General features: G+C 47.2%; 1 long non-coding RNA gene across 1 annotated transcript in view; it reads right to left on the minus strand.

The window, feature by feature from the left end:
• The window catches only part of LOC135220604 (uncharacterized), a 39,727-nt gene that overhangs the window by 1,185 nt on the left and 16,301 nt on the right, over positions 1-22,241 (minus strand). The gene's annotated exons all lie outside the window — the stretch shown is intronic.

Raw genomic sequence — 22,241 nt, forward strand, 5'->3', positions numbered from 1 at the left:
ATATCACAACCCTTGTATTCTACACTTAGTTGTGCTAAGTTGTACTAAATACCTAGCTTTGACCCATATCATCTGGGAACCCTTTGGCAAACACTCAAGCTGGACTACTCACATATCAGCAATTCAAGCCCATGACTGTCGTAGTGGCTTGCTTTGGCGTCAATTGCCACGCCTTTGGCTACAAAAAAAAAAAAAAAAAAAAAATGGATAACCAACTAGGAGTGTGATTCCTCAACCTGTTCCTCCTCATCATCAGTTGGTACCAATGATGCTTGAGATGAAGAATGTTCACTGAGATGGCACTGACAAGGGTCTTCTGAACCATGGCCAGGGATGGCTGCTAAAGCTGTACTCTGGGATACTACTGCTTTTTATAGCTGGAAATGCACGTGTCACAATGTGGCTGGCTACTGTGCACCTCTTCTGCACAAAATGAGGGGTTGCCAAGTACATTGGTACTTAGTAATAGACACTACATCGAAATTGCAAATTACATCTGCTATAATCACATTGTGCTGGTCAAGAGAGCATAACGCCACTCTTTTGTATATCGGCAGAGCTCTTGTGTATGTCAGCATGACATAGGTACTTTTGACAATTGTTGTGGCTTGACCATGACAACTATGTAGCAGCAGCTGGTTGTCACCATCACTCGGCGGACGTTGTGAAACTCGCCAACTGTGTGATGAAACCTGGGGACTTTATCATGATTCCATTGTAATTCAGTTGTAATACGGCTATTACAATGGTTGCAGGTTTGAATCGCGATGTGCGAGTCCAGTTTTAATAACCTAATTTCATGTTTCTCTTCACTATCCCCTGAAAATTGTGCTAAAACAACTAACATCCTAAACTCATTTGCAAACAAATACATGCTTGTATACCACTCCGTCATATGAGTCACTTTCCAATGAAAAAAAAAAAAAAGGTCCATCTGGAAACTCATTTTTTGGCCTAGTGCCCTAGTGTGAGGTCGCAATGAGACAGAACTGAGCACTACTGATTTATTATATACCTCTGCATGAGTTGAAGGGAATGAAAATGCAGATTCAGCAGCTAAGCTAGCATGCACTATTACCCCAACAATTTCATATGCTGCTGTATCAGACTGGATAGCATCTGTCAAATCAATAATATATCACGATTGGCAAACAGATTGGTTTTTGGTACCAATATCAAACAAGCTGAAAAATATAAAATCTGAGGTATACCCATGGATTTCATCGTCTCAAAAAGCAAGATCTAAAGAATTAATATTATTCAAGACTGCATTGGTCATACTAGATTTTCTCATGGTCATCTAATAACAACCCCACATTCTGACCCAATGAAATGCAATGGATGCCAACTTCCCATGACTGTCCAGCAATTACTCGTTGAATGCCCAAATTGGATTCAGCAAATGCATTTATTTTTGAGATCCAACAATGTCAGGAATTCTTGCTGAGGGTAGGGATTTCTCACTTAGCAAAATTATTATGTTCCTAAGTAAAGTCAGATTTTTTCCCAGGTTAATTCCTGAGAACCAGCCTGAGAAGAGCCTTTTTTAGACTCAGAGGTCTGGTTAAACATGATATTGTTAAGATACAATAAAGTTTGTTCATACTTACCTGGCAGATATATATATATAGCTGTATTTCTCCGAAGTCCGACAGAAATTTCAAAACTCCCGGCACACGCAGTGGTCGGCCAGGTGGTTAGTACCCATTCCCGCCGCTGGGAGGCGAGAGTCAGGAACCATTCCCATTTTCTATCCAGATTTTTTCTGTCGCTCGTAATGAAAACACCTGTTTTCATTACCTCCGACCAGGATTTTGATTCTCCATTGCCGCTTAAGTATCCTAATTATCTTTTGAATGATTGACTTGGATGTGTGGCTAGGCATACGCTATCGTAATTTAATTAACCTTTGTTTAACTTGTCTGAATCTAGTTCGGCTAGTTTCAGCCTGTGTTGTCCGCACAAGTAAGGTGAGGCTACCGAAAGTGTCGGTAAATCCTCATTTGGTATGCACGGGGGTTGAGAACGTTTTTTCTTTATTGAAAAATCGATGTAAGACGTGTGAGAGTTTGACTGATTCCGAAGGGAAGAGAGATGATTCGTATGTACGCAAATTAGAGCGGGATTGAATCACGGGGTCTTCCTCAAGAAACTGCATTAGTAAACAGAAGTCAGGGTAATGAACCTACTAACCTTTCTGTAGACTTTGTTTTGCCTAACCCTGTATTTGGCCTACGAGCCATTAGGCTATGTCTACGAAAGAATGCCTTTTTCTGTTATTGTGGATTCCATTCGTAATTTGAAATCTAAAGTGCTCGCTCTCCAATCAGTGTTGTTAAGTGTAGTGCCCCCAGTGTTGTGGAGGGGGCGTCAGATCGGCCCTATAATGCCTCTAGGCCTGGACCTCTGTCGAACTTCCAAGCCCAGGAAGACGGACATGTCGAAAGCCGCAGACTCAGAGGTCTGGTTAAACTAATCCTTTATCTTTTCCTATCCTACCTGGCCAACGAGATATACATAGCAGTGTGCGGACGGAAACAGTGCCCGACCCCCGAGTCTTGTGACCCGCACACAGACAGAGAAGAATTTGTGTTTCTTAGCAGTTAATGAAATCACAATAACAGAAGACATAATGGACATACATTGATGAATTATACATCAGCGGAAAGGCCAGGAAATCCTATATACAAACATATTACATGTGATTCTTGCTGCTTAGCAGGAAAAGAAGGTCCTGACACAGGTCTTTACAATCTAGATGAGATACAAGATCGTGATTAGTGGGTAAAGAAGGTCTACAAATATTTCCCAACCAAGAAAATTATTAATAATGAATAATTAAATAATGCATAATCAATAATGAGCAATTGGAAGATTTGTACAGTTAATCATGATATCTTAGTCGGTTTCAGGAGCAGTCCCAGAGTTCTTGATATTTGAGATTGTGGGACGGTCTTGACTGTTGAGTCATCCAGTGGGCCTTCTGTGACTTTGTTCTTTGTCCGGCCCCTGGGACAACCTCGACCACGCCTCAGGATGTCGGTTTCTTTTTGAGGTCTTATTTTTGTGGAGGAATTCTCGGACATTTGGCGATCTCTTCCTAGGTATTTTTATCCATCAGGAAGGCTGGCTTTAATCTGTTGATGGATACCCAGTTTTCCTGCCTGTGGATGCCGTTGAGGTAGGCCTTGGAGTTTCTTGTGACGACACAGTATTGGCCTCTGTATGGTCTGGGGAGGGGTGGGTGGCGGGCATCGTACCTCAGGAAAACGTGTGTGCAGTTTCCTATGCCTTCTGGTCTGCAGTTATGTGTACTGTGTGTGAAAGTCTTCCAGCAGGGTGCAAAATCCTTTGCTATATCCCTTAGTCTTTTAAGGGGCGTATCTCGATCGTCAGGTTCTGTAGGGAAGATCTCACCCAGTACTGCCAGTGCTTCTCTGTAGACTTTTTCTGCATGAGATTCTTCGCCGTTTGCTTTTGGTGCTATTCAAAGACCTAGCAAGACCCAGGGCAGCTGCGCCTTCCAGTTTTCGTTTGTACCCCGTGCCATCAGTGCTTTTAACGAATGGTGGGCCCTTTCCACCATTTCATTGGCTGTAGGGTTGTATACTGTCACGCTGTGCTGTGGAGTGTTGTCCCCATCAGACGTGCCACGGAGACCCAGAGTTCTGTCAGGAATGCCAAGCCCCTGTCTAGTTATGTCGTCTGGCACACTGAAACTGCTTATCCAACTTGATAGTAGGGCTTCTGCGCAAGTGCTTGTCGATGCTTCTGCCATCGGGGTTGCTTCCGGCTATCTCGTGGATCGGTCTATGACTGTTAGGAGGTATCTGGCAGCCCCAATTGTGGTAGAGGTCCTACGACGTCAACGTGAATGTGCCTAAACGGTCTTCGTGGTAGAGGGAAGTCTCCGATGACTGATTCCGTGTGCTGGGTGATCTTGCTTGTTTGGCACAGTATCTTTGCCCATCTCTGCACATCCTTTTTTATCCCGTGCCACACAAACTTCTCAGTCATCAGGCACGTTGTTGTATGTCCTGATGGATGGGAGAGGGCGTGGACGATGTCGAATACCTGCTTCCTTCGTGATACGGGTATCAGGGGGTGGGGACAGCCTTTGTTGGTGTCTCGGAGAAGTGTCGATCCCTGCTCTCCTACTGGCATGTCCTTCCACTTCAGTGCGGTGAGTGCTGTGCAGTAATATGACAATTTGTCGAAAATTGCATTTTTCCTAACTATACAAACCTGAGGTCCTTTAACAATAGGAAGGTAACTAGCGGCAGCTGGGACGGTCGTAAGCTTCGAACAAGGGGAGAACGGTAGTTAACTGCTTGTCCGATCGTGCGCGCGCCCGCGCGCCCGAGAGGTGAAGAATCACTTTTGCTTTAGGCCCATGCAAAAAGTTGCAGAGTGAGGGGTGGCATGAGGTGGGACTATATGTAAAGGACCTCAGGTTTGTATAGTTAGGAAAAATGCAATTTTCGACAAATTGTCATTTGTTCCGATACGTAATACAAACCCTCGGTCCTTTAACAATAGGAAGACTCACTTCTTGGTGGGAGGAATCTGAGTCTTTTTGGTGAACAGACTGGTGTTCGTCCAACCCTGGAGTGCCTCCCTGGTCGTAAGAGCAAGGGAGGGATCCAAACCTCTGTCCGATTGATCGGGGTGTGCACCGCAGGATCAATGGTCAGACCTCTGGGCCAAGTACTAAGAGAGAGGCAAGCGTATCTCTTCGTACCAGCAAGCAAGAACTTGTTCCTGTTTGCAAGAGACAATCATAAAATGATGGGTTTGTCTCAATTTGGCATCCACTTCCTCCCCCTTGTTGGAGGAAGTGGTGGATATTTACTCCTATCCCTACTGAAAGGGATAGGATGGTGCTCTATTGAGTAGCTCACCTGCATCTCGTCCTTACCCAGCAGGGTGACGACCGTGTCCCTCTACCCAAAGGTAGAGGGAAGAAAAAGATGGGAAGAGGAGCCAGTCACACTCTCATTCCTCATCCATTCTTACGGTCACACCAGGACTCGATGCTGTTCAGCCTGCGAGGGTCTGGGTTAACTACACAATGTGTTGAGCAACCACCACGGTTCCCAAGGAAAAAGATCCAAGGAACTGTGGGCAATATCCTGAAGGTAGAAGGAGGTGCATGCGGTCCGGTTGGACCAGGCGCCTGCCTTCATTACCTGCGCCACGGAGAAGTTCTTGCGGAACGCGAGAGAATGATGAAGAGGCGTCCACACTCATCCTGGGTGTCGAGTTTCTTCAGACAGCTCCGTCGCACCTTCACAGGACAAAGCAGCATAGCCTTCGTATCGGAGGCGGTGACGTCCATTAGGGAGGGTATTGTGAAGGACTCGAACCAATCGTCAGTTACCGAAGGGTTCTGAGTCTTCGCTACGAAGATCGGTACGAAATCGAGCGTCACAAATCCCCATCCCTTTGTGCTTGACTTCTCAAGAGAAGTCATGCAGTTACCTAAGACGAAAAGAAGGGAATAGTCGTATGACCTATCCCTCTTCTCGACTTTGGTTATGTACAGTACTCATACTGACAAGCTATTAAGACGAAGTAATGATTGCTCTGGAACAACCGAACTAAGTCCACAGCATAGTTCGTAACTGACTCGACGCTCTGACAGCTGCCGACTGACTGGTTCGGAATCAGTAGAGGCAAATTGTCCAAGCATCCGGGTAAGTCAGTGACCTTCGCTTTAAAGAGTTATGCTGAGAGACCAAACAAATAAAATATTTGTTAGTCACCGATGCCGGACGGCGCGGCGATGATTCTCTTAATGCATAAGCTCAAAAGGCGAAAGTCAATTGCCTTCAAAAGACCGAGGTCCCTGATGGCAAGAAAATCTCATAGACGTTGAATCTCAGCTTAAGGAGAAACAACACTATGTGACGTTGAAGACGAAGGTAGGCAATGAATGCAACCTACGTCTTCCAGCTGAATCGAGAGAAGGAATCTCAAGATTCTAAACCTGTGCTTACAAATGACTGAAAACGCTAACCGCCATTTCATTGCTGTCCGTTGTGCAATGAAAGCGGGGCGTTCTTCAGTAATGAAACACAGGGGAGAGCCGCTTGAAGAACTGCTTCTCATGGGCTGAACGTTTGGAAGTAGAGCTGGCAGGTGTGGGAGTAGGCGATGTCTTTCAATACATCTGCTAATCCGGGGTGAACAATGAACAATTGTACACCTCCGAATACAAGATATTTTGAGGACAAACTCAGATTCCGCAAAAATCATTCGCATTATCGGGATACGATGCAGCAAGAGACTATTACAGAATTCTGTTACCGTGCGGTAAACAGAAAGATGAGAGTCGAATAGATATCTCTGTTTAAAATTCTCGCAATACCGAAGACGATGAATACTAGCGTTTCTCAGCAGTAGATGGTCATTCATGTATGCGAGAATCCCCGTTAATCAGAGACTTAAGTCCGTGATTGTTGGGCAAAGATACGGTTGTTATTCAATCAAAGCAGGTGAGAAAGACATAAACAACCGTCTATCTCAAAGCGGCAGCTGATACTGAAATGCCTCGGGCAATTCAATACGCAGTAGCTGTCGCTGGACTCGTCATCCTGAGTTGCCAAGTAATCCTTTCCACGAAGGAATGCGTTCGGCTAGAACCACCGAGCATAAAAAGATATGCTCGAGCAATTATATTTAAGCGAAACGAATTTCGGTAAATATAAAAGCTAAAATGGTGTTGTTGTGACAACACCATAAGTATATAAAATTGAAACTGGAAACTCCTGGGAGGTTGCAGGCAACCCGGGTTGCAGTTCAATTAGAATACTTTTCGTCTAAGTCGCAATCCGTAGAATAACCAGGATATGCGCCTCCCCTCGGACCATTCAACTGCTTAGCAGAATCATGTCGCGAGGTTAATATACGTAGTATATTTGTAGGATTCTGAACAACGATCTCCATCCTAAATTCTTTCCTTCAAGAAAACAAAATAAGGATTGGAGATCGACCACCTTCGTTCTCTATTAAAGAGAGTGAAGGAGAAGTCTTCCTCGAAGGAAAGCTTCAATGGTGAACAGAATACTAAGACGATAGTTCCAGCCAAACTGGATATTCCCGTCCGTTCTTCTCTATTCCAGGTTGGTCGCCTACTGTGAGATAGTCTTCTTTCAGCAGCAGTCTTCTTCCTAATGCTAGAAATTCCAGGAATTCGAGCATAGGCGAGGTTCCCGATTATCGTGTAACATATCGGGGATTCTCGTCTCGCTCACTTTGGACCGTGGTCTCGCCTAAGTGTTTGGAGATCGTAAGAAACTCTAAACACTCTGAATGCGCTAGAAATTCCGTAGAATTCTAAAGCAGTCTGCGAAACCCCACCGAATTCGTCAAACGATATCGGCTGGTGGTCCTCTCGATTCCCGTAGAAATCGAGAATGGGGCAGGATCCCTCCTCAACGACCGGGGCTTACGTCAGGTAGGACCCGAAGGTCCCCCCTGGTAGCGCAGTCCCCAACGTGGGATCCTACAGAGAAATCTCTGTAGGATCCTTCCCCTTTCCCTCGTAGCCGTAAGGAGAGAGGGAATGGGGGAGGAATTGGATACTCGCTCGCCTTCCCAGTGGAACTAGCAGTTGGAGAAGAGTAGGAGCAGCCATCGCCTTGCGGCGATGGCCTCTCAGAGTCTGGGAAAACGTATCGTCAGGAGAAAACGTTTTTCCCGAGGAGGGTTACGAACTCTCACTGTAGGTAAGGGTCTGCCGCCACTGTGAACGTCGTCTGGGTGGGGCTGATCGACACCTGACAGGAGAGAGCCGATACCGTCCTCCCTGACTCATTCCAGTCCTCGTCGAGGTCGAAACCTCTCAGGAGGACCGAAGGAGTATTTAAATACGGTGTCCGAAGACACGTAGAAAACGCCGCTGTCGCAGTAGAGGAGGTGGAAGTAGCTTGATCGACCGGCCAGAACTGAGAGAGCCTTCTTGTCCGGAGACGAGAGACTCTGGTTCAAGACAGAATCGGTAAGCTCCGATCGCGGCATACCCACCGTCGGTTTGGGTTCCCTCTCGGGCCCCAAAACGACTCGAGCAGAGACATGGGCTGCTGGTGGGAGCGGCGATCCTTCCCCCCGGTCGTTTGTGCTGACGAATCAGTGCAATAACCTGGGTAAAGTTACTCTGATCTCGGAAGTTACAGCGTCTTGAGGAGTAGGACCGTCCAGTCCCTCCAACAAGAGCAGCTCCCAGGACCCTCCTCCTTCAGAAGAAGGACCAGCAACAGCCCTGACGGTTGCCTCCAATCACTTGCGCGTACGTCCTGGTTGGTCCTAAGACCAACCTGGCACGTGCGGCGTCGTGACGGGATCGTGAGCGGCGCATCTCTCACGATCACTCCTATATACCTAGCTCTTCCTGGCGTATGCCGAGGAAGTTGAAGGTATCGGAGAGACAGAACTGACGCTACCCCCTCTCCCCTGACGGTCGCCTCCAATCACTTGCGCGTAACGTCCTGGTTGGTCCTAAGACCATACGTGGCACGTGCGGCGTCGTGACGGGATCGTGAGCGGCGCACCTCTCACGATCACTCCTAGCTACCTCGCTCTTCCCGGTGTAGCCCGAGGAAGTTGAAGGTAGTGGAGAGACAGACCTGACGCTCCCCCCCCGCTCGCTGGCAGGACCAGCGTACGTGGGGGGCTGCAGCCGATCACCAACCCGCGGTGGGGATCGATCTGCAGGCCTGGCCGTGCCGCTCACCTGTGGCGAGCGGCTCGACTGAGCACGTCGACCCCGGTCCCGTGCGTCAGACGAGCTGCTGCTGGTCACCGTATCCGCCCGGTCCCTGTGGGAGCGGCGGTCAGGTGACCTGCAGAGCTCGCTTTCGCCGTGAGATCCGGTGAGGCGTCCCTCGCTGGCACCGTCAAACCGCTGGGTACCCAGCCGAGGCTGGTACCGGTCGGTCGAGGGGACCTGGGGGACCTCTTCCCAGCCTCAACCCGTGGCCGGTCAGAGACCGTCACGTCCACCCGAGGTGGTACCGGCTGGTCGCTGCGAGAGCGGCCGCTGGCCTGGCGAGAGTCACCTGAGCGGCTCTCGACAGTCTTCTGCTCCGTGCCTCGGTCATGACGCTGAGCGAACTCAGGCGTCTTAAACTTTGGCTGCACGGTCACCCGAAGGAGATCGTACACTCGGAACTTCTCGCGGACGAGAAACCGAGCCGGTACCTGGCTTAGCAGCAGAGCTGCCAAGACCAGGCGAGGGTGTACCAGCGGTAGCCAGCACACCCTTGGTCCCCGTCTTCTTCTTCTTCTCAGAAGGGGAGACGGGCCCCGTTCCCGAAGGAACAGGAGGACCAGCAGAAGAACACCCCGTCACACCGGAATGTGACGAGCCCTTCGAAGTTCCCGAAGGAGTCTTCTTAGGGGGAATAACAAAACCCGGTTACCAGCTGGTCGCTGCGAGAGCGGCCGCTGGCCTGGCGAGAGTCACCTGAGCGGTTCTCGCCAGCCTTCTGCTCCGTGCCGTGGTCTTGGCGCCGAGCGAACTCTGGCGCCGAAACTTTGGCTGCACGGTCTCCCGAGGGAGAGCGTACACTCGGGATCTCCCGCGAACGAGAGACCGAGCCGGAACCTGGCGTAGCGGCATCGCCGCTAGCACCAGGCGAGGAAGTACCAGAGCTAACCGATACTCCTCTGGTCCCCGTCTATCTCTTCCTTACGGAAGGGGAGACGGGCCCCGCTCCCGAAGGAGCAGGAGGACCAGCAGAAGGACCCCCCGTCCCACCGAGGTGGGACGGGCCCTTAGAAGTTCCCGAAGGAGACTTCTTAGGGGGGGAGGCAGCCTTCTTCTTCTTCGGCTTATGGGCCTTAGAAGTCGAAGGGGAAGAGGCAGCAACAGACGAAGATGACACCTTCCTCTTCTTCGTCAGCTCACGCAGGACAGTCGTCAGGTCCTCCATCCAGGCCGGAGTCGGGCCTATTGCCGAAGCAACACGGCCCGACTGCACCTGTCCGGAAGGACCTGGGACTGGGGAAGACACACCATGGGCAGGACCAGCATGGACAGGCGCAGGAACCAGGAGCGACAGGAACAGCAACCAGCTCAGGAGCGGCAGGAACAGCGGCAGCGGTAAACACAGAGGGGACAGCCAAGCCAGTAGCGGGAACCACATCAGCGACAGGTACGGCAGGCCCAGCCATCGCCTCGTAGAATCATCGGCAGCCAGCGTGGTACTGGCGGCCGGTCCAGGGGCGAGCTGCTGGAACAGCGGAAGTCTGGGGCAGGCAACACGAAGAAAACACAGGCGGCGGCGGCATACCCCTCCTCGGTACGGCGGCGACCGGCCCTAGAAGCGGCAGACGGCGTCACACCGACACAGCATGGGGAGTGTAGACCAGCGGGGGGGAAGCAGCATAAGCGGCCGTGAAGGTTGTAGTGGAGACCACTCCAAGGTCACCGCCCCAGACCTCGCTAGACTCTGCAGCAGATCGTGGATGCTAGGCACGCCCTGCAGCCGCAGTGGTCCATACCTGTCCAAGGTCGTCTCCCACGGCTGTAGCACCTGCGGTAGCACAGACAGATTAGTAAGAGGGGTTCCCTCACGCACGGGGTGGGGAGACATGCCCCACCCCGAACGGAAGGAAGACCCCAAAAAAAAAACAAAATACGAGGAAGCTGAGCGGGGGGGCAGGAAAGAAGACGAAGAATCGGATACCAAGGGAGTCGCGGGAGAGCTTTCCGACGACTTCCTGGCAGACCTTCGCTTCCCCTACCCCCGCACAGCAGTGAAAAGTATATGAAAATGAAACAGAATACTGCACTTGCGATTCACTTCATAGAACTTAAAGAGGGAAAAATCAATTCCCGGTAAGAGCGGAAACTTGATCCATAATAATATGATGCTATCATAAATATATATGAAAATGAACAATACTGCACTTGCTATTTTCACTTTCACAGCAATAAATGTAAGGATTATTCCCAAAGGGTCGGAGCGGAAATTGATCCAAAATTAAATTTGATGCAATTAATAAATGAAAATGAAAAGAAAACTGCATTGCGAATCCACTTTCATTGCATTCTATTCATACAAAATAAGAGGCTCTTGCCGAGCGCAATCAAGCTCTCGGCAACGAACGCACAGGGCAAAAATATAATGAAAAAGAGTACTTACATCTTTCAATTACACACTTTCGCCCAAATACATGACTCGGCGCGAGTGCTCGGCACCGAGACATAATTCAAGGGTTCAATTCATGAAAAGAGCGGAAATCGCCGTCTCTACGGCGATAGCTCCATGTTGATTCATAATTAAGTAATGAAAATGAAAACAGTGTACTTACAGTTTCATTTTCAAGTCAAACCAAACCATTAGTAGAAAACACAATATAAACAAAGCATACGACGATGAAGCGGGCAGAGAGCGATGACGAACACGTCCTTCACACCCGCGGCCGAAAGCAAAAGGGATTCTTCACCTCTCGGGCGCGCGGGCGCGCGCACGATCGGACAAGCAGTTAACTACCGTTCTCCCCTTGTTCGAAGCTTACGACCGTCCCAGCTGCCGCTAGTTACCTTCCTATTGTTAAAGGACCGAGGGTTTGTATTACGTATCGGAACAACTGGCGTTTAGGGGTCTGTGGCTTGTTCCTTCGCCAGGTCCTCGTAGTCGATACCCAGGTGGACTGAATTTATTTTAATCCTTGACAGGGCAACAGCTAGAACTGTTGCGTGGCCTAATAGATTGCCAGAAGTTCCCTCTCAAATGCACTGTAGTAGGTCTCGGGTGATTTCAACTTGTGGTTGAAAAAGGCAAGCAGGCGGGGGACCTGTCTACTATCTGCTCCAGTACGGCTCTGCAGGTGATGTTGCTGGCATTGGTGGTAAGTCTCAGGGGCGGTGGGATCTTGGTAGGTTAGGGTGGTGGCTCTGGCGAGAGCTGCCTTCATCTGTTTGAGTGCCCTCTGTTGCGGCATTTCCCACGTCAACGTCTTCGGTTTCCCCTTCAGCACCTTGGTCAGGGATACATGATATCGGCGATGTCCGGTATGAATTGTCAGTAGTAGTTGACCATGCCAAGGAATTCCTTTAGGGACTTGATCGACTTCGGTGTAGGGAAGTTGTTTACCGCCTCTACCTGGGAGGCCATGGGGTGGACGCCTGTCGGGTAGACCTCATGTCCTAGGAAGTCCACATTCTCTACACCGAAGGAACACTTGTCGAATCTGATGATCAACCCGTTCTCCTGGAGGCGTTTCAACATGGCACGGACGTGTCCCAGGTACTCTTCTGGGAAACTGGAAAAGATCAGGATATCGTCCACATAGCAAACGCAGAAAGGTAAGTCCCCCAGGATGTTGTCCATCAGGCGTTGGAACATGGCCCCGGCGTTCTTGAGGCCGAATGTGGGTGATCAAGGCAAATTCACCGACAACAATTTACTGACATACACAATTCATCGAATACACATTTCACCGAAACCCAAGTAAACCTTCTTTAATTATATCAGGAAATGAATAAGTAAGAATGTTTTCGTTAACTACCAATTAACTATAAAGACACCAAAAAAATTGAGATAACTTATTAGTTTACGACTGACAATTGTATTATGCTTTCGTAATTTGGTAAAAACTATCAGTACAAGTGTTTTTCATTAACCACCAATTAACTACTATAAAGATACCAAAGAAACATAGATTTCTTAATTTGGTTAAAACTTTAACTTATTTAGTTTAGAAAGATAGCTGAAAAGCCCATCATGTCGCTCCAGAAAGTGTTGCTATTCCACTTATTTATGCTTTATTGCCCGATAAATCGGAATCAACTTACAGTATACTACTAGAGAAGATTAAAGAGCATACATCATTTTTGGTTCCATCCTCTATAACAATTGACTTTGAACCTGCTATGATAAAGACATGTAGAAAAGAAATTCCAAGTGCATCTTTGAGAGGAAGTTTCTTTCACTTTTGTGTATCCTTCATGTTATACAAACAAATGGACTGAAACAAAGATATGAAATGGATGCGGATTTTGCCTTAAATGTACGTTATTTACCTGAATTAGCATATGTTCCTGTTAATATGGTTGTTGCTACATTTGAATTATTGTATGATAACGATGAATTATTTCGAAGATACATGGATAAGCCACCCTGATAGAAGAAATTGCCATTGACCACCAAGATACAAACTCATGATGTGGAATGTTTATGAAGACATTTTGAACTCTGTACCAAAAATAAATAATGCACTTGAGGGGTGGCATAGTTTGAAACTCAGGTAGCTGGACACCATCCTAATATATGGACATTTTTGGACATCCTGAAGAAAGAGCAAAACTTTAACGATGTAAAAGTCGATCAATATCTGGTGGGTAATTCATGTAAACCACAGAGAAAGGAATATCACTGTTCTTCTGAACAGTTAAAAAAAGGTTGTTGATAATTATCATTCTTATATGAGTATTATTGATTATTTGAGAGCACTAGCCCATAATCTTGTTTTTTTAATAAATAAATATTTTTACACTTTTAATGTACTTATGGTTATTCTTTTACATTTTAATAAATATTTTTACACTTTTTATTTTAATAAACATTTTTACACTTTTATTGTACTTATAGTTATTCTTAATACTACTTTTATTTTGATAAAACTTTTTACTCTTTTATTGTACTTTTAATTTATTTTGATAAAAAGTACAGAACTATATCTAACTTTTTTTCCTGATATAATAATAGAGGGTTTACTTGGGTTTCGGTGAAATGTGTATTCAATAAATTGTGTATGTTGATAAATTGTTGTCAATAAATTGTCGGTGAAATGTGTATTCGATAAATTGTGTATGTTGGTAAATTGTCATCAATAAAATGTTGTCGATGAATTCGCCGGCTCCCCGAAAGTGGAGTAGGAGAAGGTGTATGTTCCGAATGGTGTGATGATGGCCGTCTTTGGAATGTACTGGCACCTGATAATAAGATTTAAGTAGATCCATTCTAGTTAATATTTTGGTGCTGTTTAGGGCTCCCTTCAGGTCCTCCATGTTTGGCAGAGGGTAATGGTCAGGCGTTGTCACCAGGTTCAATCAATGATAGTCCCCACAGGGCCTCCAGGAACCATCTGGCTTCTTCACCATGTGGGGTGGGGACGCCCATGGGCTTGATGCCTTTTTGCAAATACCATCCTCTCCATTTCTGAGAATGCTTATTTAGCATCCTGGAGCTTCTTGGGCAGCAGGCGGCAAAACTTGGCATATGTCAGAGGGCCCATGGTGGTGATGTGGTGGTAGATGCTGTGCTTGTCTTGTGTTCCCGGCACCTGGCGTAGCTCCAGCTTGAAGACATCTGGGAATTCATGCAGGAGGGTGCTGTATTTGGACGACATGGCAGCAAATACTGTGGCCATTCCTGGGCCAGCGGCGAGCGGGCAGGAGCAGTAGGTTCCAGTGTCTAGAAGGCATTTACGGCTGACGTCCACAAGCAGGCCATGTGCGAGAAAATCGGTGTCTAGTAGGGCAAACCTGACGTCTGTGATGACGAAGGGCCACTCGTACTTATGGCCCAGAATGGATATTCTGTGGGTCTGGGTTCCATAGCAGTGGATGGGGCTTCTGTTTGCAGCTACTACTGCGGCCATGGCGTTGGGCGGGCAGTTGCAGTCCCCTCTCGACGGCGGAAAGACCGACTGCATGGCTCCCGTGACTACCAGTATTTGGTGCCCTGTGATCGTGTCGTAGATGAAGAATTCCACTGGTTGGGGTTGCCTGTTGTTTGCTGCCACTGCTGTTATGGGTGGACGTCTCTGCATTTTTTTGGGAATACACAGGTTTCTGGCATTTTTCCCAAATCATTGGTGGAAATAACACCTGGCTGGATTCATCCACGTCCTCTGCAGCTGCAGCGGTGCCTTTTGTCTCTATATTGTGTGTGTATCCCCCTCCTCGACCTTCTCTTCTATCAGGCTGCAGGTGCTGCGGCGTGCTTGGTGGCTTCATGGAGTTTATGTGTGATGCTCACCAATTTCTCCATTGGAAGTGTGTCTGTCTCCATGATTTGCACCCTCTCCTCCTGAGGAAGGCACCGCAGGAATATTTCTCACGATGGGCTGATCTCTCTTCTTTTGCCAAATTTGTTGCAGTCTGGCAGCATCAGACCTCATAGTTCGTTACAAGCATCCTTGGGTGATGCATCCCCCAGAGGCTGGTTCATCAGGTCCAGGGCGCGTCGGGCTCTCCCGTGATGGGCATGGAGTAGATCTCGGTGAGCTTCCTGTGGAGGTCTTTGTATTTGATCTTTTCTGGCTGCACATCTACCCAAGGGGTAATTTTATTAAACACTTTCTCGGGCAACGTTATCATGGTGATATCTGCTTTGATTTCTTCGTCTGTGACCTTGGCTATGTGTTAATGTACGTCGGCTCACAGGAACCATGATGCAGTATTTTGCCGTGCGAATGGCAGTAGCTGTATCGTCTTAGGTATTGCATGGAGTACATCTCATGAGAATCCTGCAGAGGTCGTCGTATTTGATCTTTTCCTGCTGCACATTTAGCCAAGGGGTAATTTTATTAAACACTTCCTCAGGCAACGTTGTCATGATGACATCATCTTTGATTTCTTTGTCTGTGACCTTGGCTACGTGGATATGTACGTCGGGCAGCAAGAACCATGATGCGGTACGTTGCCGTGACAATGGTGGCAGTTTTATCACCTGAGGTATCGCGGTTTTCGAAGGCATAAGGGTGATGCAGAGGATCTATGAGTCCTCAGCTTGACTTTCGAGTTCCGTGTCTGGCATTTTGACTCTCAAGACAAAACGCGAATTAAAATTCATATTTAGTCCATTAATGGTGTTCAGAGTTTGTCAGAAGTCAAAAGCATATGCCACGTGGTTTCGTTAATGACTTTCTGAATATGGTCGATGTGAATTGTAAATGGCAAGGCCAAACTGTTTGAACATGCCAGAACGCACCTGGAGAGGTACGCCGTAATTAGTTCATTAGTGGCATGGGTGGTTTTTCGAGGAAGGAGCTTTCAAGTCTAAAATTTGTGGCCGTATTGTTGCGAATTATTCCATTTTACAATTTGTATTACAGAACTAAAGTAGAGACAATCTCATGATCTACCCTTACTCATTAATGAAACAAAGATTTGTTCCTACACGATATACAAACCCTCGGTCCTTTACATGAGGAATTACTTTTGGCGTAGTTGTAATTACGGCCATTAAATTCTTGAAGAAGGTGTTTAGGTAGTAACTACAGTGTGGTAGGTGGGTAGATCCCACTTGCCCATATGTAAATACTCCACTTTTCTTTCGGCCTTTTTCCGATGAAGAGTTTTTGTGAGCTCTTGCTGGCTGGCCGTTGATCAATTTCCCGGTGGGATCTTTCATTTTTTATTGTTTTGAATAAATATGTATATACTACTGCATTTGATATTAATAATCGATTGAATTTAATAATCAATATGCAAACCTACTTTTTGTGATAGCCTTGATAGCCGCCTTTCTTCTTTCTGTTAAGGGTCAGCGCCAAAGGTATGCCAACATCTTTATTATTACATACTTTCACCCTTTAACGTGAAGACAAGACATGTATTTAACATGAGGACAAGACATGTATTTAACGTGAGGACGAGACATGCATTCAACCGAAATTTACACTTAAGCTTTGGGAATTACCAAGGGGAACTTCAGAGGTTTGTCCTTTGTTTTGTTTTATCCGGTAGTTCCTCTTCTCCTTCATCTTTTCGCTAGCTAACGGACGAAGGTAAAAGAGGGAGTGTAGTGTTGGTGTTTGGGGGATCTCTCATTTCAGAGGTCAATGCCCTTGGATGCAAGAGGAGTGTCCTTATTACTTTAAATCGTATTTTCTTTATATTACAGACTAACAGTGGTGATTGTGATTACAGCAGTATATGGCTGGATAGCTCTTCATGTTGGGTTGACGTGACGGTCCCGCGGGACCATCCATGCAGAGACCAGTGGAGGCTCCCCATCCAGTTCTCTTGAGAGGTTTCGGCTTCGATGAGGACTTGGACGAGTCAGAGGATGGTATCAGCTCTCTCCAGTCAGGTGCACGCTCAGCCCCACCCAGACGGTCAAGTTCACGTGACTGACTGGTCTCGGTGGCGGCAGATGTTTCGCCTGCAGAATGAGAGTTTCGTAACCCTCCTGGGGAAAAAATTTTCTTCAGACGGTAACGCTTTCCCAGACTCGCGAAGCGGCCATCACCACAGGCTGCCCGTGACTCGCTTCTGTTAGTTCTGCTAACAAGGTGTCCGGTCTTCCTCCCCCATTCCCTATCTTCCTATGGCTACGCCAGGAGGGGCGAGGTGAATGGGAGGGATCCTGTAGAGTGCTCTCTGTAGGATTCAGCGTCGGGGGACTGCATTCCTGGAGGGACCTTTGGGTCCTACCAGACATATGTCCATGTTGTTGAGGAAGGATCTTATATGCCCATTCCCCCTCAATTTCTATGGGAATCGAGAAGGGCCCCCACCCAATGATCGTCTGACGAAATTCGTGGGGTTTCGCTGAGCGCTTAAAATTCTTCGGAATTTCTGGCACTCTCCGAGGGTTTTGGTCTTCTACGATCTGCAAACACTTGGGTGAGACGAGAATTCCTGATAATTGTTACTGCGATAACCGGGAATCTTGCCGAATGCTCGAATTCCTTGGAATTTCTGGCGTTCTCAGAGTGATTTGGTTTTCCTGTAAGTTTCAAACACACTGTCAAGACAGACATTTCCGGTAATTGTTATTACGAAAGTCGGAAGTCTTGCTAAGCCATTAAATTCCTTGGAATTTCTAGTGTTTGCAGGGTGATTTGGTTTTCTGAGATTTCCAAACACTCGGGCAACGGCTATTCCCGATGTAATTGCCCATGGAAGTGCTACTGCTCCATCAGGTCCTCCCTCCTAGGTCGCGCTGGGGCCTGCTGCCTCAGCAGCCGCTGCAGCCCCGTCCTGGATGGGAGAACTTTCTGCCGTCCTGAGGAAGTTGGTGAAGAAGTCCAAGAAGAAGAAGAAGGTGTAGTTGTTATCTTCTGCTGCCTCCTCCACTTCTCCTTCCAAGACATCCCAGCCGAGGAAGAAGAAGGTGGTCTTGGCGCCCCTGCCCGCCCCCCCCCCCCCCCCCCAACAACGAAGTCTCGCTCAGAGACTTCTAAGGGTCTGTCTCATCATCCTGGTGAGACAGGTGGACCTTCCACCAGTCCTCCTGTTCCTTTGGGAATCGGAACCATCTCTTCTTCCCCAGAGAAGAGAAAGATGGGGACCGTAAAGGTACCAGCCACTGTTGGTACCTCTGCTCCTGGCTCCACCTCTGGACCAGGAACCGTCTTGGTCGCTCGCCAGCAAGTGTTACTGAGTGTATAGTCACCTGCTGGTAATTGTGCAGCCAGGGCCCAGGCTGCTGAGTACGCTCACTGCCAGGACCCATGCACGGGGTGGAAGGATGGTAAGAGTTGCCCAGGTGACTTGCTAGAACGGCGACTGCTCACGTAGCGATCGGCCATTATCCAGGGTTGATGTGACGGCCCCATCTGACTTTACACAAGGGGGGACTGGGAGGAGGTCCCTCAGGTCCCCGGGAACAGCTTCGGCTGCTTTTTGGACCATGACATATGAGGACAGTGCTTGGTTTCACCGTGTTGGTGGACGCTACCAGTCACTCGACCATCGATCACACCAGTGTGATCAGATGGTAGCAGCTCCCCTGATGCAAAAGACTGACACTACCGTTCTCGGTCCAGCGTTTCTCCACAGGGATATCGCTGGTCCAGACCAGAAGACTGGTCATCACTGCGGGTTGGTGATCACCTGCAGCCCTCTCCATCCACCAGTTCTGTCAGTAGACAGAGCAGGAGCGTCAGATCTGCCTCACTTGTCCCATCAACCTTCTCGGCGGGATACACCGGGAGGAGCAAGGCGACCAGGGGGTATCGTGAAGAGTGTGCTTCTTTTGGTCCAGCCACGAGAGCCTATGCGCCCAGTTCGGTCTTAGGACCGAACAGGTCGTATGCTCAAGTGGTTAGAGGAGATCATGGGGGAGCTGGGGATAGCTCCGCGAAAGTTTATTTACTTATTTGTGTGAAGTTCCTGGGCTGGAGATGGGTAAGTGTTATATTACTTTAGCCAAAGGGATGGTTTGTTGTCTGCTTGACATTTTTAAAAATGTCATATTCCATTTAATCTATTGACTTTGTCTTTACAAGTGCGTATACTTAATTGTGTGTTCTCCTGTCTTTGTAACAGATGATTCTGTCAAGGGGACCGAGAGTCCTAGGGGGGACCGAGAGTCCCGTATGGGAGAAGAGATAATTGGTGTGACTAATTACTGATTAAGACATTTGCATATTGGGGGTTTAACTAAGTTAGTTAGTCTTTGAGACTTGAATTATTACCTTTCCATTGTTAAATAAATGTTATATTTTTCCATATCTCTGACTCTCATTTGATGACCTGTTAGAGTGGAGAGAGAGAGAGAGAAAGAGGTTGCGCTCGAGAGAGAGAGGGAACGAAGGCTACGCCAGCGGTCGCTGAGAGAGAGAGAGAGAGAGATTGAATGTGTTGTCAGTTTGCCTTAACACTTCAGGTTTCACGCTTACCGAATATTAAATACGAGATTCTTATCTCGTAATAAATATATCTCACTAGATTCGTTATCATCTTTCTGTTTACCTCACGGTAACAGAAGTCTGTAGCCTAGTCTTCTGCTTCATCGCACCTGCCACTGCAATGGCACAGAATGATATTCTTCAGACAATCTGAGTTTGTCTTCTAACATACATTTTGTAATTCGTAAGGTGTGCAATTATTCTTTGTTACCCCGAATTGTAAATGAATAACGGAAGACTTCGCTTGTTCCCTACCCTGCCAGCTCCGCTTCTAAAGTAAATAGAAATGTCCTCCCTGATCCAGCCCACGAGAAGCAGTTCTTCAGGCAGTACAATCCCTATGTTTTCATTACTGAAAGACGCTCCGTTTTCATTGCAAACTCAGACTTTCTCACTGAACAGCAGTGAAATAGCATTTTAGCTTTTTCAGTCCTCTGGAAAACAACAGGGATTAAAGCTGTCTTCACTGGTTGGTGTCATCGACAGGACTTTTTCTGTGATCAGAATATTAAGAGTTTACTTCTCTTGATTCAATTGTGAAGATGTAGGTCCACATTCACCTTAGTCATTCACTAGTAATATAGTATTGTTTCTCCTAAGCTAAGATTAAACTACTGATAAGAAACTTCTGTCTTGCCATCACAGGGACCTTGGTCTCTAGAAGGCAATTGACTATCGCCTGATGTGTGCATACCTTGAGAGAAACATCATCTCGTCTCCCAACAAGATAGATGATTTGTATGGTTGTTATCAGCATAACCCTTAAAAGGCGGGTGTCATGTTGTGACTATGTCTTGGATGCATGACAGCTCACTGTCATGGAGTGTCGGTGTCTTTATCCGCTGCGGACTGCCATTGCAGAAGTGTCCGATGACACGTCTTTCTCCGAGTCTTACGAGACCGTGAGAGACTTATCTGCAGTTGGATAATCCAGTGGATGGGTACATTTCATCACTCCAAAGAATGTGTCGGACAGGAATGTAGATGAGGTCTCATTGCGACCATATTTATATCTTTCTTCCTTTGGGCCTGGCCACAAGTCCTTGGACTGGTGGTCGATGCTTGCAGGTTGTGTTTGCTTACCCGGCTCCTTCAAGAGGACAAGTTGCATCTCGCTTATGGTGTGCAGTTCTAAAGGTAAAAATGATGCGAGAGTGACTGGCCTCCCCACCTCGTCCTTCCACTCCTCCCCCTTTGTGTTGAGGATAGGACTCTAACTTACACTGGCTGATTGGGCAATTGATGCAGTAAGATTACACAGAGCTTCCTTTCTATGTTTCTTATCAGAATCATAAAAGCAATCCCACTCCTTCCTCTAGCAAGGAGAGGAAGGAGACTGGCAATAATGCAAACCCTTCCCAGAACTTTGCATTAATGCCTCCGACTCTAAATATTCTTCCCAGCCCATTTTCGGATGAGTTATGATTCCTCACTCATTTTGAAAAGGCCCAGAAGTCTGACTCTTGATCATGCAACTCCTATACTCCGATCAAGTTGTCAAAGGTAGGACACTCCTTGCTATTATGACCAGGAGGAATAACTGAGGTGTGCAAAACTCCAGTCAGTTTTAGAGGCTCACTCATATTCCTCCCACCAATCAGTGAGTCTTCCTCATGTAAAGGACCGAGGGTTAGTATACAGTGTAGGAACAAATCACAATTTTTGGAAGTAAATTGTATTTTTCCTAACTATACAAACCTGAGGTCCTTTACATTTATGCCCACCTCATGCCATCCCTCAATCTGAACCTGGGCTGAAAGGCAAGGTGGAGTGTTTACATCTGGGCAGGCGGGCCTACCTGCCTGCCACACGGTAGTTACTGCCTAACCACCTTGTTCAAGTATTTAACAGCCATAATTCCAGCTATGCCGAAAGTAGTTCCTCATGTAAAGGACCTCACGTTTGTATAGTTAGGAAAAATGTTATTGTTATTATACAATTAAGTTTGTTCATACTTACCTGGCAGATATATATAATTAAATTGCCCGCCCTCCTCCCCTCAGGAGACAGGGGCATTAATAAAATATGAATAGAAAATGGGAATGGTTCCTGATATCCGCCTCCCAGCGGTGGGAATGGGTACTACCACCTGGCCGCCCACTGCGTGTGCCGCGAGTTTTGAAATTCTGTCGGACTTCAGAAAATACAGCTATATATATATCTGCCAGGTAAGTATGAACAAACTTAATTGTATAATAACAATAACATTTTGTTCATGCCACTTACCTGACAGATATATATATAGCTGAATCCCACCTTCGGATGGTGGGAAGAGACAGAATAGGATTTTTTAGGAAACTTAAATTAAGTAGATGATATACATCTTGGTTCCTCACCTGTTAGCAAAGTAGACTCTGTGATTACTGTCACTTAAGGCTGCTTTTGCTTAAATCAGAGTTGCCAGCCAGGTGGAGACCTGTAGTGCTGGTGCGCTCTGGATGATCTGTCAACGGGTACGAGACCTCAACGTGACAAGACCATCGAGCCATACATATGAGGGCAACGAAGCAACTGACCACCACCTGACCAACTATTCAAAAAAACCCCTTAAAACTAACTAAAGGATGGGAGATCTTCACATAAGACTCACCACAACCTAAAAACACAACAATAAAACTAACCTAAACCACCTAAACCTTAAGGGA

The sequence above is a fragment of the Macrobrachium nipponense genome, chromosome 2 (genome assembly GCF_015104395.2).
Source record: "Macrobrachium nipponense isolate FS-2020 chromosome 2, ASM1510439v2, whole genome shotgun sequence".
NCBI classification, from domain to species: Eukaryota; Metazoa; Arthropoda; class Malacostraca; order Decapoda; family Palaemonidae; genus Macrobrachium; species Macrobrachium nipponense.